A 21,311-nucleotide genomic window follows, 5' to 3' on the forward strand; every position below is an offset into this window, starting at 1 on the left:
TAATTTTCTTTCTCTACGTAGTCATTGTTGCCTGTGGTTCTTTTTCTAGAAATAATGCCTAGAAAAATGTCCCCCTTCCATGTTAGCCTGTTCATTGATACTGCTACTGTTCCAGTCTTCTTTGCATAGCCATTGCTAGGAGAGACTTTCCGATATTCTGGTTCTTACAATATTCCTACCACTTCTTCCACGATGTTTCCTGAGCATATAGATTTGGGAACCATGATATAGATGTATTTGTTGGGCCTGGGCTCCCCACAGTTTATTGCTTTCTGCATTTGAAAATGGTGAGCATGGACATAGTCTTTAAAGCAACTAGACTCACTGAAAGTATTAAGAACCTGAAGGTAGATAGAAAAGAACAGAAGATCCAAGTCTGAACTCTGGAGTATTCGCACATCAGTGTCTCATGTGTAAGAGCAACAGCAGCTGACCTGGAGACATACTCACTGGTGATGGACAAGTGAAACCCAGAATGTGGTGGCCTGAAATCCAAGGCAAGAAAGTGCTGGGTGGGAAACAGTGAACAAGTGGAGGAAACTGCTGATTATTTAAGAATATGACAGAGAGCTGACTGTTGCATTTGAGCATGTGCAGCTGATTCCTAACTTTGATAAAGGGCAGTTCCCATGGACTGGCATGGTGGCTGTTTAGCAGAAGTGGTTGCAGAGGTTTTGGCATAGTTTGAATGTTTCCCCTAAAGTTCATGTGTTAGAAATAATCTAAAGTGCAAGTGTGTCAGGAAGAGATGATTAGCTCATGCGGTCTCCACCTTTATGAGTGGATACATAGCCTTGTCACAACAGTGGATTTGTTAGAAAACTGCATGAGGCTCCTTTTTGCTCATTTGCACTCTATGATGACTTGTATTCTAATCATCTCCTAAAAGCTCAGGCACTGAAGGCTTCATTTTGCATGCACTGGTATTCAAGGACATTAGATTATGAAAGGATGTAATCTCACTGCTGATCTGCTCACTGGTGGATGCATGGCTTCATAGGCTGGGTGGTGGTGGAAAGCTCAGAGGTGGGGCCGAGGAGAATAGATTACTGGCACTGCTCTCTTGAAAGATACGGTTGAAAAATTCTCTCCCGGAGTGAAAAAGGCTGTGTTATTTAGTGCCCTGGGGCACCAGGCACTTCTGAACATTGTAGTCATTTTTACTCTCTCACCTACTAAATTGAAATATCTTATAGTAGGCTCTATACTCACCAACTTCAACAAATTCAATCCCAAAGAGTGTGGGCCCACATCTGCAGCTGAACTCTGAGCTGTAGATCCATCAGGGAGGCACAGGAAGAAAGTCACCACTTTCTTAATGGGATGAAATATCACAGCTTACTTGTTTGAACTGTCAGATTCTGGCCAGGTTGGGGCTGCTGGCAAGGAAGAAAAGAGACAGATTTTCCAGGGCTGAGCCAGAGCTAGACATCAATTATTAAAACAGGAAGGTAACTTATCCCCTTAATTACACTTCTAATGAGTGATCAATCAGGAGGAGATGAGGAGGGAGAGACAGAGACAGAGAGACCAGAGACCAGAGAAAAAGAAAGAGAGAACAATGGGAGATACTAGAGAGATCAGACAGAAACAGAGAAGACAGACAGCGACACAGACAGACAGACAGAGACTTACAGAGAGGAGAGACTGACAGAAACAGACAGACAAGAGCAGTGGGACCCATAGTCCTGTGAAGATGTCATGGTGCAGTAGGAAGCATCCTGGCTGTGGCCTGTCTGGTGAATCCAGCGATTACAGTGTGAAATGAAAATGCTTTCTCATCTGCAGGCTTCTTGAATTTAGTTTTATTTTCCATCTTTGGACTCTCTGTGGCCTCTGTATAAGAGAAAAAAGAGCCAAAGGGAGAGTAATGAAAACAGCATCTGAGGATAGGATGTTTGCTCACTATTTACTTCCAGTGATATAAACCTAATAAGACAGACATTCTCTGTTATGAATCTCTAAATGTTTGATTTTGAGTAAGACACACAGTCATCTCAGAGGATTAGGGATTGTAAGCAAAGTCAACTCTAATGTATTCCAGAGAAAGCAGGCTATTCTCAAGTACCACTTGCTTTTGGGAGTTAATGAAATCACACTAGCAGATTGCTGTAATATAAAGATGTCAACATATACCTGGGGATGAAGGCATAAATATAAACTGTATGTATTAGTCTTCTAATATTTTACCAACGTTTTGCTTAATTTTAAAAAGTATACTTTATTGTATATATATGGTAATTACTTTGCATATTAAATAGCACTATTATAGACTGGTTTGTTGTATATATACAAATATATAATGGTTTTATACTTTTTTTTTTTTTTTGGTCTTTAGGGACAGGGTTTCTCTGTGTAGCCTTGGCTGCCCTGTGCTACCACGCCCAGCTAGTTTTATACAGTTTTAAACAGAAGAAAAAGGGAAACATTTTAGGTTATAAATGCCTTCCCCTAAACAAATGAAAATCACATTTTCTAAGTGGGTCACTGTGGCAAATATATTTGTTGACTAGTTATGACTAACTTTCATTGCACTAACAGTCAATTAAATTAAAAAGAAATCCCACTTTCAAAATTTAAAACATGTCTTTGTTAAAACGGATAATCAGAAGCTGGGCGTGATGGCACACATCTTTAATCCCAGCACTCAGGAGGCAGAGGCAGGCAGATCTCTGTGAGTTCGAGGCCAACCTGATCTACAAAGTCAATACAGGACAGCCAAGGCTACACAGAGAAACCCTGTCTCAAAAAACAAACAAACAGACAAACAAAGCAAAACAAACAAAAAACAACAACAAAAAACTCAAACCAAACCAAAAAAACAAAACAAAACAAAACAAAAAACCCTAACTAACAAAACAACAACAACAACAACAACAAAAACCCCAGATAACCAGGAATTTCCTGGCAACAATTTCTTTAGTCTTCTCAGCCCTGTTCCTATAATCATGTGCTAATATCAAGATTGGAGGTGGAGAGCTTTCTGGGGTCTAAGCCTTTTCACCTAGATATGACAGTCTGTCTCACACACTGTAGGGAGACCTGTTGTAAACATTGTTCTCTGCTGCCCAGCAACGTACCTATTTGCCTAGAGCAAAAGAACAGGGCTTCCACTGCAGCTAAGGACTTTGATTGCTGCCTGGAAATGACCAGACAACCAAGATGGCTCATCTACTAATCAGAAGGGACTAAAACGCTTTGGATTTGTACTTTCCATCATATTGTGGCTTTTGAATGCTTTGCGAAGCAAGGAATAGTACACCAGACTGACATTTTGTCTTTACGCATTCATTTAAAAAAATATGCTGCAATTTATTGAGAGCTCGAATGAGACCGAAGGAGAAGATGCCTTGTTTTCTGACAATATGTTTTACCAAAAAGCCACCTTCTATCTTGACTGGTTATGTGGAATGCATGTTAGTCCCCAGGATTATTTCAAATAACACTAATATTGTTACTTCTGTTGGAACTGGACTTCACGTAGGGTCAGTGAGAGGACCGTCCTTCAGACAGAGGGAGGTTTGCCAGGAAATGGCAGATTTCTTGAAGAGCTGGAAATGGATTTGCATTTACATGGTGATTAGGGTCATTCCTTACCCACTATCAGGAGCTCATTGCTTAATAACAAAAACAGCAACAAGCACATAAATCATAAATTACTTATTTAGTAACCTAGATCCCTACCTGCAAGAAAAAGAAACATTCGCTTGCTTGAGTTGGCATATTCATTTTCTGTGAGTATGTTTAAAAGTGTAAACAAATATATCCAAGAGAAGAGTGGACTCTATTTTAGCTTTTTAAACTTTTTTTTGGGGGGCAGGTGAAGGTCTCATCTGGGATGCAGGTGCCAAGAAGGAAGAAGACAATATATATGGATATTTCTTGAAGGGAACATGGTTGTAATCTACTAAATAAAAGTTTTCTGTTACATTTATATATCTGCACATGGGAGTTGGTTCCCTCCTTTTACCATGTGAGCAGCAGACAATCAGTTTAAGTGGTCATGCTTGGCAGCAAGTGCCTTTAGTTGCTGAGCCATCTTGCTGGTTCCCAAAAGGAAAGTCACAGGTAGCGGTCCTTATTAGTAGAAATCCTTGCAAGGGTCCTAGGATGTTATTTACATAGAAAGGCTGTATTGCCTTGGCCTAGGGAAAGCAGAATCAAACTGATCTGAGGGAACTGTCTCAGTTTTTTTTTTTCTCCCAGAAGGCAATATATACACATCATATGCAGACTATATCACAAGAGCATAAATCAAGCTTGGTTAAACATAATCTGGTAGCTCCCCTGATCAGTATTGTCATGAAGCATTTTCTATCTTGGGAAGTGAAGCAAAGCCCATTTACAGCTGAAATTGTATTTCATGGCTTTCTTCTTGGCCTAAGAAAGCAATATGTGTGAAGTGCAGAAATCTCTCCTCAATCACCACACAATTGTGCCTACGCTTAACTGTAGAATAAATCAAGGCTGGAGAGTTTACAGGGAAAAGGCTAAGGGACTGAAAATTCACCCTGGGCAAATTTATTTCTAAAGCTTTTATTAATACTTAAATATACAAATAAATAAGCAAAAAATACCAGATAGAAGGATATAAAAAAAAAAAAACCTTGTAAGAGCAGTAAAATGTAGATTAAACAGTAACCCTGAACCCTGCGGCTTTTTAAAAAGCTTTTCTATAGTGAAGACTTTCTGCGAGTGCACATGAATGCAGGAGGCAAGCAGAGGGGCAGTGATGGAGCCAGGACTGGGATGTGCAAACCATGATGGGTGCTGTGGCCCTGCCTTAGTTGTGGGATGGTAATAACAGGGCTGGTGCTGTGTGAAGTCCTTAGGGGCTTTTGGGAACCATTCCCTTGCAAGGACAGTATGTTGGGCAGAAGGAGTGGTCTGTTGAAAAGACGGCTTAGCTTTTCTTGATAGCCATAGTCAGCCTTTCGAATGTAATCCTCTCTGGATTTTGCCTCTGGATATGTTAAAAATGGAGCCTTTACGTATCATGTTTTAATCATTTAATTTGTTTGGAAGCCCTGCCAGTATTCTTCAACGAACCTATCCGCCCTTCTTTGCTGGCAGATGTCTCTAATGTGAGAGCCTCCATCAGCCTGGTGGTCTCTTAGGATTACCTTGTGTCAGCAGGTTGTGGTGACAAGGTGAGCAATTTAAAGTCCTTTTGTCAGACAGAATCTCTTTTTAACACACGTGGAATAATGCCAGAATGTTCTTTGTAGTGCTTCTTAGGTACTGAGCTCTTGGCTACAAGCTTTCATATGAGTTTCCAGTTAAAAGTCACATTTGCTGAATAGGCGCTGTTTGCCAGGATCTCAGTGACACATAGTGAAAGGTACTTGCAAGGAATAAAAGCAGCTTTGGCAATCAGCCACTGAGTGGCAGAATGGGGCTTTGCATATGGCATTGTCATTCTGAGCCCTTCTCTCTTGGGGTTTCCTTGCTGGAGGTTCGCCAACCCCATCTCTGCCTTCTACTTTAGCCTCTGTCCAGTAGCAACATTTATCAGGGATTATTATTTACTTATTTCCGCCTAGTGGACCACAATGTTTTATACAGAGCAATCTCCTGTCATGAGATACAAAATCATCGCTGGCCCAGGGAGAAGTGCTCAGAAAGAGGAGCCCCATCACAGAATCACCTAGTTTTACAGGACTGATTCCCTCATCAGACACTGCACTGACTTAGGACGACTCTCATGCAGCGATCTGCCATTCAAATAGTTACAGAAAACGTGTTCAGATGCAAATCTGCAAATACCTTGAAATCTCTTTTTGAGTCTGCAGGATTTTGGAGATGGTTCCCATTCATAATTGTAAATTAAGAAAGAACATGAATTACATAAACTGAGGTATAGGAGTTGCTACTGTTTCTTTCTTTCTTTCTTTCTTTTTTTTTTTTTTTTTGTTGTTGTTGACCTTAAACTTACCTGGTCCCATCTTGGGTAGTTGAACAATGAGGATGATAGTTCTTGTGCTGCTGATACCAGTGGTCAGTGATGCCTTCATTTCTGCTTTCACATGATCCTTATCTTTCTTTTTTTTGTTTCTGTTTTCTTATTTTTTTGTGTGTGTTTGTTATTTATTTATTTGTGTGTTTGTTTCTGTTTTCTAATTAAACATTCTATACTTTAAATATTGTAGGAAGTCTCTAGAATCCATTTGAACGAGGCAGGTAAATAGCTGCATTCTAGAAAGCCCCTTTGCAGAGCAAATAGATAGTACGACAAACAGCTGTTGTACACCCATCCTTCCTAGAAATTCTTTTCCCCCAATTGGTATATAACAGTGTTGCTCTCAGTTTCTCTAATTCTTTATGATATTTGTTTAGATTTTAGTTTCCTAGGCATGCATGTTGATTGTTTCGTGACTTGGACAACTTAGGTTGTCTGAGTGTATTCACGTGCATGTTTGCTTTTGCTTGTCTTCCGTTATTATGGACTATTTCCCCCTCCCCCCAGCATCTGCTCTCTCGTTAATCTCACAGCATATTCTCATTTTCTGGTATCATTCCCGTCATCCTCTGATCTTCCTCACTCCACAAAAGCAAAATATTGATTACACTTTAATCATTTGATCTCCATTCCCTCACAGATGAAGGCACCATTACTTATTTTCTGTGATCAGAATATAATCAGGTTTTCACCCTTTGGCGATTCAATATTGTTGGGAAATTGTTTTGTTTATGAGTCTGTCATGGCAGAATGCATCGCTGTCTGTGCAATTCTCTGAGACAAGGACCCAATTGGGCAGTCTGAGTTGAGAAAGTGCTCTAATAGGCACACTTTTCTCTTTATCATTCATGATTTTCCAGGGTGAGTAACATGGTGTTTCATTGAGTTTCAAAGGAGATCAACAGTGGAGCAATTCCTCACACAGCCCAGGAAGCAGACATTATACTGTCTCTTGTGGTCAAATGTATAAAAATGATGAAGAGCTTTCATACGTCCATTTTGTATCATCTTAATAAATGTACAATACTTCTTAGTGTCATAAGAACTTTAAAATAGATAACATCATTAAATAATAAAATATATTTGAAATTGATATGAATGCCAATTTAGAAGTTGAAGTGTTTCTAAATAGAACTTTCCAAGATCTGTTATAATCAGCCATGAATTTATTCTCAAGCCCTGACCAAAATGCTATAAGAAGACAAAGAGGTAAGAGTGCTGGTAAATACTCTGAATTTCCCCTGTGGATTTACCTCAGTGTAGCTGAGCTGCAATATTAGGTCATATTTCTGAAAGTGTATGTGTTTTACTGTGAAGCCTCGGAGCTCACAAGATTCTTTCTAAATGGTGTGATAAGGACTCAGATTTCAAGAGTTTAAATGGTTCACATTGACAATGTATTCATTTTCATCGAGGTTAATTGATGCTTAGGCAAAGCTATCTCTAATAGAATTGTCAGAAACTATAAATGGAGGACATTTGGAGTTTAACAGCCACCCCCAATTCTCAGTTTTTGGGGTGTTTATCTGATAGTTATCCGAGTTCTATCCAAACTCTCTACTCAGGCAGTTCTGTATATTTTAAAATGAAGGGAGTAAGGACTGTTTGCCAGACGAGCCGACGGAGTACACAGTGGCTGTGTACCCTTCCAAAGGCCAGGAGCAGTGGGCAAGCACTGTGCTGGCACCGTTCTACCTGGCTGTGGTAGGGAAGTTGCTCGCAGGAAAATTGTTGAAAGCTGGGGAGGGAGGAAGGCACACTTCATCAACAGGTCAGATGAGGCCAAGAGCCCACTTCTGCCACTCTCTAGTCCTGCAAGTCTTTTGAGATCCACACTTTCATTTCCTTCTCTGTAAAATGCACATGCCAATAGAACCAACTATCAGGGTTGTAGTGAGGACTAAGTGACAGAACTAAGTGGGAAGTCACGATAGAAGTTGTTACTATATAATTAGGACATTCTACTTCTTTTCTACTCTTGGGTGAGTGCCTGGGCTTTCATGAATATGATCCTGTGCTATTTATTTTAAAATGAGGAGAGACCGCTTTTCCATTGGAGAAAATGGGGTTCATAGTGTCAGAAGTTTGCAGATCTCTTTAAGAAGCATATACGCTATATGTATGTATGCATATGTGAATACTTATATGTGCATACATGCATATGTGCACATATATGTGTATATATGGAGATTTTTGTATCCATTTGGTTTTTCTCTTTTTACAAACCTATACTCACCTATTCATTACCAACCTTTTTCTTTGTAGTAAATTTTGGGTCTGGTCTCTTTCAGTGTAAGCTTGGCAAGATGCTGAGTTGGAGCAAACATCAACTACTGGGGTGGGTTCAGATGTAGGCACTTGAGGACCACTCCTATCCAGCCTGGTGTTCATATCATTATTCTCGATACCCCCCTCCCCTGCTTCAGAGATAAGGAAGGAAGGCAGTTCCTGTGGTCACCCAGGATGAGACAGTGAGACAGGTTCAGAACAGATGGGATAGGATAGACTCTAGGACTAGTGGTCTCAAAGTGAGCCTGGGGACACAGAAGGGGTTGTCACAGTTCCACACTGAGATAGGCTTGATTTGTTGTAATTAAAAAGGATCGACTGGAGTAGCCCTGGCCATGTTCAAGTGATGAGGAAGCATAGCTTCAAGAGACCAAGCCTGTGGGCTGTGCCATTATGAGAAGTCAGGAGAGGGGAGGGGGAGGGTGACAGGCAGGGAGGTAGGAGAGGGAGAGAGGAGAGGAAAGGTTTAAATAACACAATATCATAGGAGCAGGGATCAAAGTAATGCCCTGCCACCTAGACAATGCTCAGTGTAAAACTGTCAGTCATGCAAACTGTTCTATGCCCTTGGCTGTGAGAATTACTTGTAGGAGATGAAACTATATGCTTAGCCATGTGAGCCTTTCATGAACTTGTCAGCATGGCATAGTCCCCACTTTTCTTTTCCTGTCCACCACTAAAAGGTTTTTATTATATCATGTCCTTTAAACATTATAGTCGCATTAAGTATTTTCCTTGGGGGATTATATATTGTACATAACAATAATGATGATGATAATAAATCTGACCTAGTATTTATTATGCCCTTGGAGGATTTACTACCTTGGCAAATCTTTCCTCTTTTACTACACTTTCTATTTTATCCTTTCCTAATTCTCAAAGCAAGGTGGCTATATCAAGGATTCCAGTGTTTGACTGACCCGAATGCCACTTCCTTGAGGACTAACTGCTGTGGTTCTAGAAGCTGCCATTCATGTTTCCCAAGGAGGGAAGCATCCAGCAGTCCTACCCAGTTACGTTGCCTATGAACCACATCAACGAGTGGCATGTACACAATTTGGGTGCAGTGGTGACACTTGTACCTTGGCAGTAGCCAGCAGTTCTCTACTTGGACTGAAGACATGTTTAACATGAGGGAAACCATGCCTGGTACTGGGGACTTAGCTAACTAAATGGTGCTAGTGAAATCAGGGTGACTGGAGGAGACTCTACAACCACTAATTTGCTAAGCCAGCGCAAACCCAAACAGCACCCCTAAACCCACCACTAAGTCCAGTCCTCACCACTCATCGAGGAAACTTCTCTTTGCAACAGATGGGTACCACTACAGAGAATCACAGCCAATCAAAGTACAGAGTATGGTGCCCAGTCCCACACCGAAGGCTCAGGAAACACTGTGGAGGAGGGGATGGCAAGACTGTAGGAGCCAGAGGATCAGGGAGTTTGCTGTGAGCCTGTGTCTCCTAGTAACCTCAGAAGCTATACCTGTTAAGTCTCACCAACATGACCACCCGAACATGAATTGAAGGAGGAGGAGAACAGCAAACATGCCAAACTGGACAGGGAGAGGATCAGGAGGCCCCAACCCTACACAGAGAACTACAGGCAGCCGAGCAAAGCTGGGAGTAGGAAAGGTTACCCTGCCTAGGGAAAAGCAGTGTCAGACGGTCAGCCCTGAAGACACACTTACAAATAACAGTATATGGACTCAACAGTTTGTACTTTGGATTATATGTATATATTAATATACATGCATTCAATAACAATTAATGAAAAAAGAGGCTATGCATTTGAAGGAGACCAGGGAGGGGTTTTTGGGAGAATGTGGAGGGAGGAAAGAGAAGGGAGAACTGTGTTATGATTAAAATGCAATCTCAAAACAAAACAAAACAAAACAAAACAAAACACCACAAGCATTTGTTAAAATTTGATTGCACTTTCTTTTATCATTTACAAGATGATAGCTGATGATTTTACTTTATTCCTTCAATTAGTATCTGCTGTAGGATTGAGTTCTAGATAGCAACAGATAGAGACACCCTAAGTGACCCTGATAACCTTACAGGAGGATGGCCTTGCTCCATTATTGACGGCTCCTTCCCCGGTTACAACCCCTAACAATGAAGAACTTGGCTTTTCAGTTGGTTTTTCCATCACTGTGACAAAATACCCGATACAAACCAATTAAAATCAGAAAGTGAAAAGAAACTTGGCTCATGGTTTCAGATGTTTCATGGTCCCACTGTTTGTGGGAACAGGAAGCAGAGTATCATGGCAGGAAGTTCCCGATGGAATGAGGGCTGGTTATCTCATGGTGAGAAGAGAAGAGGGTTCTGGTGTCAGTTCCCCTTCAGGCGCATGCCCACTATGACTTAACTTCCGTCACTAGGCTCCACCTCCCAAAGGCTCCAGAATCTCCAGGCAATGCCATCAGCTGGGACTCAGCACATAGGGCCTTGGGGTGGAAACAGTAGTGCCTGAAATGGGGACTCGGAAAGACACTAGGTGAGAGAGCAAGCTTGCTCATGTTAGTTAACTCAGGAACAAAAGTACACTGAAAAGAAAAATAAACAAGCAATTAAAAAGCTACGCAGGCAACAAGTAGAACTGAGATATGGGCACAATTTACAATCACGCTTAGATTTTTTAACACAATACGGATGCAAACAGCTGTATCATATTCTCTACTTTAGCTAGCCCGGATTGCTAGCTCTATTTTTTTTTTTTTTTTTTTTTTTTTTTTGCATCTGCTTGTAAATCATTCTTAATGAATTAAATAAACATTTCAAGTAACATGACTAGGACCACTTGCCAGTACTTGGGTGGGAGTAATCCAACTCCAGGACAGCTCTCTGCTGTTTCATATCAGGCCATGGCACCTATGACTTCGAAGAGACTTTTGAGAAAACACTCTGACCTGGAGCTCTCCTGGGGAATCAGCTCCGACATATGTGAAACCCAAGACAAATAACGACTTTTAATTGTTTTTATTTTTGCAAAATGTCAGTTTTTCCTTATTGCTGGAACTGATTGCACCTTTGGGAACCAACAGCATTTTAAAAAATTTTATTTTAGAAAAATATCCTATGGTGTTTGCCGAGTTAAAGCCCAGATCCCACGTTTGGACAGGACTCTGCATGGCTGTGTCCAGGGTCGGTTTCCTCCTGGGTAAAACAGTGTCTGAGATGAGGTGTGAGAGAGGCTGGCTTGTGTTGCGGAGTAAGGGAAAACTCAGGCTTGACTTCTGTTAGTCCCTTCCCTGGGCTTCAGGACAGGGAATGGATGGAGGCTGCCTGCCTGGTTAGGGTGCCAGTGCTGTTGTCCTATCATCAGAGTCCAGATAGGCGAGAAGCATGCCAGGGACATGGACGCATAGAACTCCAATAGTTAGGGTGTTAAGTTAAACATAAACTTGTTAATTATGTAGCTAAAAAGGGTTCTCAGAGGCAGCAGCTGAAAGAAACAACATATGTATGTGTAAATTTGTGTGTTGCCTATGCATGTATGTACACATGCACGTGTGTGTGTATGTGTACATGTGTGCATGTGTGTGCATGACTATGGGCAAGAGCACAACAGTATAAGTATGAATGCATGTGTGTGCAGATGCATATTCATGGGTATATGCACACATGTATATTCACATAATGTGTGTGTACTTTTTGTGTGTATGTATATGTGTGAATGTGTATATATGTGCATATGCATAAGGCATTTATATGTATGATCATGCATGTATGCCTATGAACATGTGTGCCTACATCTTTTTTTATATGCATTTATTTTATTACACAGGCACAAAACAAACTATGTACAGCAGGGAGAACCATGTGACAGTCATGAGTTCTATAGATGTTACATTCATAATGATTTGGCTATTTGTATTTGTCAAACTTGAAGTAAACATCTTTCCTATGTTGTTGGGTCTAAATTCCTGAATGAAATTCAATATCTATCCTATCTCATCTCAATTAACTTAACTCCTTTATCTTGATCTAAAAAGATCTTATTCCCTAACCAACCAAACTTGATTTTAAAACTAAACTATCTGGTCTTTAACACCCCTCAGAGACTTGAGAAGGAATAAAACTCAAATTTCTGACTCAACCAGCAGTACAGGTTGGCAGCTTTCAAAATGAACAAAATGACTGAGACAGTTTACTGCCTGAAGAGTCACCCAACACTCTCTATAATGTTGAAGTCTCATCTTTGGCCTTCTGCCCCAATATCTCTGCCAGACTTACTCACAATGCAGGAACTACTGAGGACTAGCTTACCCTGTCTTGACAGAGTTCGGCCGTCGAATCTGCCTGCATCTAAGCTGCCCGTTTTTAGTGCCTACATCTTAATGTGTGCACCAGCATGTATTTGTGTATATGTATTTGAGTGTGTGGTTGCCTGTGTCTGCGCATGTGTGTGTCAGTGTGTAAAAGCACATGTGCGTCTTTGAGTATGTGCCAGGTATGCATGCATATGAACAAGTCTATATATGTGTGTGTACCTTTGTGAGTGTGTGTGCACATGTGTGTATACATGTGCCTTTATTATAAAAAGCGGATTGAAAAGGGAAAATATTACCAAACAAAATTCATGTGAGGCCATTATTTTGAACTAGGTTCCTATATTTGGCTTAAGCAGACCAGAATAAACCAGATGGAGTCACTTATGCTACATGTCATGCAGGCATGCTGGTTGATGTCAACCTGATTTTCCTATTCCAGGGTATTCATCGCAACAGTGGGAAGGGGCCCAGCTTACCTAAGCCAGCATGCTTAGCAATATCCGTTACTTCTATCTCTAAGGAAATCATCTTTGAAATGACCAGTCCACTTTTTGTCCCCGATTTTTGCTTTCTTTAGTCATTTCCTGCCTGTAAAGTCAATCTCATCAGACCCCCCCATTGCATTTTATAGAATGGAGCTTTGTCCAGCATTAGAATCACCAATAAAAATCAATTAGTCTTTCAATTTGTAGTAACTATATCTTGTCCTAGCATACATTTCCTTAATATAAATATTCATTACATGGAACCTTCATAAAAAAGATAGAAATCCTCAAGGAGATCTGATAGCTTCCATGGCAAAAGGACATTGGTTTGATGACAAGAGGGCAGTCATGGGGAAGTGTGGTTGGAAGCTGTGTGACGTGATGAGAGACTGGGAGGAGAGAGATGTGCACATCCTTGTACATCCAGACTCTTCTAACATTTCAGTGTCTTCATTTCTTTTTTTGTGAGTATAGGAAGGTCTCTTCTTTAATGAAGACCTTAGGGCCTCCCTCAGAAGAAGGCCAGAAAATTCTTCCTGGGTCTCTTGACCTGCCTCAGAGAAGGGGCGGGGAAGGTTATGGCGATGCTCCTAGTTCTTGTGTTATTCCTATGCCAAGGAACAGAGTGTTCAGCTAAAGTTTATAGAGTTTTTTTTTAATAGTCTGATCTCAGTATTGGTTTGGGATTTAGTAGTTGGCTTCATAGGACAACATATGACAGGAGAGCAAATGTTACCTGAGGAAAGTTGTTCAGAGATGATCAGAGGCTATAAAGACAAGGATAATGAGATCCACATTGAAAACAAAAGCTTATGGACGACCTGTAATATAGGGAGAGAATTACATGGCATGGACTTAAATGGAAAGGGCTTAGAATTTAGGTACCATTAAATAACCCAATTAATAAGGGAGATGAGACAAAATTGGAACTGCCTTGAAGAGCATTTAAGAAACCAGCATATTTACATGCAGTGTAACAAGAAAATATTAGGGTAAGACTGTTGCATGGAATATAAATGTTTAATGTTCAAGCAGCCACGAATGTTTGGGGTCGTCTCTTCTTCTATGCTGAAATCAGTTGCACTGCGAGTCAACAAAAAGCTACAGTTAGCGAGTAACTTCACATGACGTGTAAATAGTAATGTATAGCAAAAACAGAGGAGATAAATGTATCTCCTAGGAGCCTTGGTGTGTCTGTTTTTCTCTTGCACATCAAAAGGACATGCTGCCTACCTTTTGTCTTAATTTCAAGTGCATGCTGTCTGTCCTTCAGTGAAAGCAGTGATATTATTTAGGCACAGCGAGAAGCATGACCCTGTAGGCTTCTCTTGAGATCGTACATAAGCCTGCAAGGCAACTCTGCTTGAACTGACCTTAGACTATGGTCGACTTTGGGTCCCTGGCCACCTTCTCCTGCCTATCCCTTTCTACTTGTTATTGTTTTGATTGATTAGCTCACATCAAGTCCACCAGTACTGAGTCCATGCTTCATGTCCCGACTGTCTAGTTAATTATACAATGCCTTGACAACCTGGCTTTCACTACAAACCAGCAGGGAAATGACTTAAAATTTCTGCTTTAGCATTGCATGGTGCCCAAACCACTTCACTCATTACCTATACATATAAGATGTGTGGCATGAGCATAACATGTGCCAAATGTAACTATAGACCAGTAGCTCACAATGTTCCTGATGCTGAGACTCTTTAATACACAGTTCTTCATGTTGTGGTGACCCCAATCATAAAAGTTATTTTAGTTGTTACTTAATAACTGTAATTTTGCTGCTGTTGTGAATCATAATATCTGATATTTCCAATGGTGACCCCTGTGAAATGGTCATTTGACTCTCAAAAGGGTCATGACACACAGGTTAAGAACCACTGCTATAGTACGTGTGAAAGTCAGTCCCCACTCTCCACTCAACGGTGGAGCATGTCCTGTCCATTGGCTAGATCTGGGTAGGGGTTTGAAGTTTACTGCACATATTGTCCTTGGCTGGTGCCATAGTTTGAGCAGGACCCCTGGGCCCAAATCTGCCTATCATAATGTTCTTCTTGTAGGTTTCTAGGACTGACTTTCACATGTACTTTGGTGCCTCATATTTGACCACGTCCCCTGAATAGGGAGACCTGGTGGCACTCAGAGGAAGGATAGCAGGCTACCAAGAAGAGACTTGATACCCTATGAGCATATACGGGGGGAGGAAATCCCCCTCAGTCATAGTCATAGGGGAGGGGAGTAAGGGGAAAATGGGAGGAGGAAGGAATGGGAAGATACAAGGGAGGGGATAACCATTGAGATGTAATATGAATAAATTAATAAAATTAAATTAAAAAAAGAAAGAAAGAAAAAAAGAATCACTGCTATAGTAGACTATAAATAATATATGATGCCAGGTGAGATTTAGCACTCAAGAGATAAAGACAGAAAGATCATGTGATTAAGGCCAGCATGGGCTGCTTAGAAACATACTAACATACTGTTTCAAAAGGATGGCCATACAAATAAATACTAAGATATATAAGATTGTGAGTATATAACTGATGTGTGTGTGTGTGTGTGTGTGTGTGTGTGTGTATTTCTATAAAATATCTGTGTAAGTCTAAATGGAAAGCGTTGAAGGATGGACAAGGAACCTAGATATATGACTAGAATTCAAATTTCTAATCAGGGAAATAAAACATACAATGTTAGAATCTGTTAGTAGATGTCCTCTTAGCCACACAATGTATTTCCCCTTGCTGTCCCAAGGTGTCATCAGGCTAGGGCAATGGCTCAGCCATCAAGCCCATTTTTCGGACCCTGACCGAGATTCTAAAATCTTCCTTTAATAAATTCCCTTGATAAACACTCTTTAACAAATTTTCTGCCAAATGAGTGAGAGTAAGTTTTCTTGAGCTACAGTGAGCTTGTTTGTATTTTTTATTGATAATATCTCACTGCCCTGAAAGAGAAAGGACTTGAATCTGTGATTATACCACCACTCAAAGTAATCGTAATCACCGGAGGAGTTGCAACAGAGATGTGTCATAAGAGTAAAGATAAAGAGAAGAAAAAGGGAAGATTTCAGGAGTCAGACATAAAAGAGACAACTCCCACGATGGCACAGCAAGGCCATAGGTTTTACCCTTGGAAAGGCGGATCCCTGAGAAGCCTCTGACCTCTTCAAAAGCTGAGTGACAAAACAAAAACAAAAATCAAAGACTTTTCTTTTATTGTGAATTCCTGTCAATGATTCCTTACCTGTCAGGTTGTTTATTATCTATTAAAATAAAAATGTATATGGCCCAGTCTGTTTTATGTTATTGTAGCAAAATAACATTAAAAAACAAAAACAAAAACAAACAAACAAACAAATCCAGAGGCCACTGATCCAAAGACTGAAAGTCTAAGAATGGGAGGTAGCTGTGTTTCAATCTGTCAAGAGGTTTTGTGTGTGTGTGTGTGTGTGTGTGTGTGTGTGTGTGTGTGTTGGGTGCTGGGGGTGGAGATCACGTGATGGCATGAGCTGAAGCAAGAGAGATCCAGGGCTGGACTTGTCTTTTATAACAGTACTTCCTCATGGCAATTACTAACTCCAGATGACCAGCATTAGTCTTTCCGGAGGACAACAGTATCCCCAAAGATCTAATGACCTCCCATGAGGCTCAAATCTCTCAAGGTTCCACATCTTGGGGACAAGCCTCCTACATAGGAACCTTTGTGCTTGTGACTTGACACCTCTGTGACTATGGCAGCTAGTGTCTTCACAGGCTCCCATAGTGAAGGCATTTAATCTCTTATAACACAAAGTGTCTGTAGTGCCAGAAGGACCATGGGAAGGAAAATACTGCTGCTAATGATGGAGGCTGGTACTACTGCTCCTCACTTAATTTGAATGTCTATTTATAATGACAAAGGTGATTCAAGTTCGCTAATTATATTGATGATGTTATAGTGCAGTATTATAAAAAAGGAGCACAGAAATGCATGTGTATAATAATCTCAACTATGGTAAACAAACTTGAGGAAAACTCGAGTATATTAATATTTTAATGTGATTAGCTTTGGATTGAACAATACACATGCACACACACATACACACATATATGTATGTGCTGTATATTCTTTTCTTTTACTCTGCTAATTAAAATTTAAAAATAAAAACAAAAAACAAATCTATGGGCATTTTGATAGCACAGAATGTATTGCATAAATTAATATATGATTATTGTGTTAGGGTCCTGGAAGAGGCAGTTTTCTTAGAACTAATTGATTTGGGGTTATTTCACATGGCCTTTCATAAGTAGTCTTTCTAGTGCAGGCACCAACACAGATTTATACTTAAATTAGCATTATGGTTCATATTGTTGCTACTTATAATGGCCTTCCGTTAAAAAAAACAAAACAAAACAAAACAAAACAAAAAAACCAAAAAAAACCAAAAACCAAAAACCAAGGCATAGCATTAAAAGTGAAGTCAATGGAGGTTAACCCTGGGAGGAGCCTAGATCCAATACAGAGGGACATTCAAGAGGCTGGCTTGATCTAAGAGATCTTACAGAGTCATTGCTTCCAAGGTCACAGCAGATGTAATGGCAAAGTCAGAGTTAGTCTCTGTGGCTCCTGAGTTTTCAGCCTGACAATTCCACACATCTTCCAGCCTTGCCTCAGAAGAACACGAGTAATTCCTTCAGCTCCATACAGCGCCACCAGATTGGATCGCTTTCTCCCAGTACTCTGTCGGTATCTGTCATCAACGTTCTGTCTGCCTTATACCAAACAACTTAAAAAAAATGGAATTCAACTTTTGTCCAGGGAAGGGAGTAGTAGGGGACTAAGCAAAGACTGAAGGCCCACATACTTGCATGCACACTCACATAAGTGAGTGTATCTTAGGTTGTCAGGCCCTCGAGGAGAATTAGACATATGTCCAAATTTTATACACAAGAGACCAAACTAGAAGCATTAGTCCTTCATGATTAATAGAGAGAATTTATAATGTAACTGATGGGAAATTTACAATATGCTTTTAATATAATTAAATGCAATGTCTTTATTGGCTCTTAACTCTATTCTAAGCCTTGTATTGGCTTCTTTCCAGAACTAACACATTTCATCCAGCAACAGGAGAACATATTTAAAGAAAAGACAAATTCTTTCCATCTTTGATTTAATATTCTTTTGACCAAAGAGTAGTCTATGGAATTTAGTTCCCATGTTAGGAAAGAATCACTAGATTGTTCCAGTAATTTTCTTATAAGAACCAAGGACTGTTTTAAATCAGAAAGAAACACACAAGTCCATGACAGCTTGTCTCACTTTATAGATTGGGAAACTGAGTCCAAAGAGGTTACACTATAGCTAATTAATTAATCCTATGATTTTTTTCTTTCATTCAGAACTAAGTTTTGAGTGTTTGTTATATTTCATACCAGGCAATAAGATCTAAAGTGTGAAAAACAAAGCCTTTACTTTATGATATACTTGATATAAAGAAATGCCCTCTTTTGGGTGCTGGGTTCAACTTTAAACTTTTAAAGGACCTGGCTGTAGCACTGAGAGTCTTTCTTTCTTTCTTTCTTTCTTTCTTTCTTTCTTTCTTTCTTTCTTTCTTTTTTTCTTTTTTTGGTTTTTAAAGACAGGGTCTCTCTGTGTTAGCCTTGGCTGTTCTAGATTCACTTTGTAGACCAGGCTGGCCTCGAACTCACAGCAATCACGCAAACTAAGGCCTCCCTTGCAGAGGCTGAGTAGTATGGGGGTCACTAAATTTGTCAGTCATCGGATCATGTGGTCAATGGTAAGTTTTAGTGAAAGTTTTCAGAGAAGTGCCTGGATGACTTTTGCAGAGCATTTTTGAAAGGGACCCAAGGCAAGGAAAAGATAGAAGGAATGCCAAGTCAGAGTTGTGGCTGGAGGTGGTGGCGCACACCTTTAATCGCAGCGCCTGGAAGGCAGAGGCAGGTAGATCTCTGAGTTTGATGCTAGTCTAGGGCACATAGTGAGCTCCAGCACAGCCAGGGCTACATGGTGAGCTGGACACGGTGTTACACAGGCAGGAAGGCATGGGTTCAAGACCAGCCTGGACCAGGTAGGCAGACCTGTCTCAAAACAAAACGTGACAAAATGAAAACGAAAGCTACCTCTAAATGCAATTTGAAAAAGCTTACAATATAGAACTTGTTTAATCCATTTCATTACTGAGCCAGAACCAGCTCCTTCCTCTATTGAAAAGAAGAAACTTTGTCTTCCTTATGAAGAGTATGATAAGATATTAAGGGAAAGGAAGAGGATGTAAGCAGCATTAAAAAAAAAAAAAAAAAAAAAAAGAGGTGGGGCTGGAGTGGTATGACCACTAGGGACATAAGAGGTGGAATTTCCATTACCATTTCACCAACATAAGAATCATGTAATTTTTTTTTTGTATTCTCTGTTTAGTTTCTTGGCTGTGATGAAAAATTGATATGTTTAACTTACGCAGTCAGCCTTAGCAAGATGATATGCACTTCGTAATTGCACCATAATTACATTAAGAGGCAGAGGCAATTTTCTCCCAAGTGCGGCCACCCACTCAGAAGATTGGTGTACAGAAAGCAATCGGGTACCTTTCGTCAACGTCAGGCCTGATTTACAGTGCCCAGTCAAAGTGTAAAACAAGTTCTCAAACCTGAGGTCGACAAGATTTAAATGTTACACATTGTGTGATAACAGCAACAGCGATGTTAGCGATACACCCCTGCGACCCACGGTGCTCTTCAGTTTTCGGGGAAAGCGACCTGGCAGTGATCCCTGTTTCCTTCGGTTTATGCAGCGTGCTCCACAGTTCATTCCACCTCCCCGAGTCAGAAACGATCCAGTGAAGTAAGAATAGCTGATGTTATTTTTATCTCCTAGATGGGAAAACAGAGTCCTAGAAGAGTTGTTAAGTGATTGACACACAGCTGCCCGTAGTAAATGGAGAGGTAGCAACAATCAAAGCAAGGACCGTATCGAAGCTGGGAGAGGTGACTTCACAGCTGACTTTTGCTCAAAGTGGGCGGTGAAGACTTGGGCCAGGGGAAGGCTTCCAAAGTAAACCGGTAAGCTGATAGATCCAGGCAGAGGAGGTCAGGGGTAAAACTGCACAACATTCATAGCAGGTCATATTGGAAAATGACCTTAAAGGGCATTTTCATGCCTTCTTTTTTCTTTTACCATGAGGATACCAAGACCCAGAGAATTGCTAGATGAGTAAGGGACTTGTAGCCCAGTGCTCTTTCTACCTAACTGGAAACTTGGTGTTATCAAGAGCAGCACCATGGAGGGAGAACAGACCGAAAGTTAGGTCGAGTGGCTTGGTTCAGAGGGTCACATCCTTCACAATTCACAGGTGTTGGAAGAGCTAGTACTTGCAGAAGGATTGGCCTTGTCTAGTTACTGTGTGCCCGGTACTGCCCACACAGATACCCCAAACTAGGAGTTCATTTAAAAATACAACGTGTGACAAATAGGCTTTAACTATGAAGGTAGGAATTGGAACATACTCAAAATTCTTTGCAACAATCCTGAAATATTTGGGGGGAAAATCTGCAGTATTGGTGCAAGTTGTCTTAATTTTGGGCTGAGGAGTTCAATATTTTAAATTGTTAATACCTTCCCATAATAGCTCTCCTTTGAGAGGTGGGGGTGGTACGTTAGGGAAATGCAGCAACCTTTGCGCTGATTTATTTCCCTCGGAGCAAGCAGCAAATAGCCTTGTTTATTATCGGTCATAGTTATTACCACTATTCATAATTTGTTTCCCTGAGAGAATATTATTTACAATGATGAATGGCAGCTTATGTATGGATCAGAGTGACTTTATTACAGAAAGCATTTTCAAATAACACGAACAAAAATCAGGTGTGCAACATGTTCAAGCTGTGCTGGGCAACTGTGATTCTACTGCAGAATTTCCATTTGTAGCATAATAGTAGATAAATTGCTAACTTGTATTTAAGTGTAAACTCTGCTTTCTGAAGACAGGGTACGTGGTACTCATTTATTTTTAATTTAATTTTTAAAAATTTAAGTAATTTATTCAGATTACATCGAATTTGTTATCCTTTCACTTGTATCTTCCCATTCCCCCTCCCTCCCTCTTTCATCCTAATCCCCTCCGCTCGGTCTGTGACAGAAAGGGACCTTGTCCCCCACTATAAGATCACAGCCTATCAGATGGCTTCCTCGTAGCCTGCTTGCTCTTCCTCTGGGTGACACCAGGTCTCCCTACCAAGAGGAAGTAATCTAATAGGGGGCACCAGAGTTCATGTCCGAGTCAGTCCCTGCTCTCCAC

The sequence above is a fragment of the Acomys russatus genome, chromosome 27 (genome assembly GCF_903995435.1).
Source record: "Acomys russatus chromosome 27, mAcoRus1.1, whole genome shotgun sequence".
Taxonomy (NCBI): domain Eukaryota; kingdom Metazoa; phylum Chordata; class Mammalia; order Rodentia; family Muridae; genus Acomys; species Acomys russatus.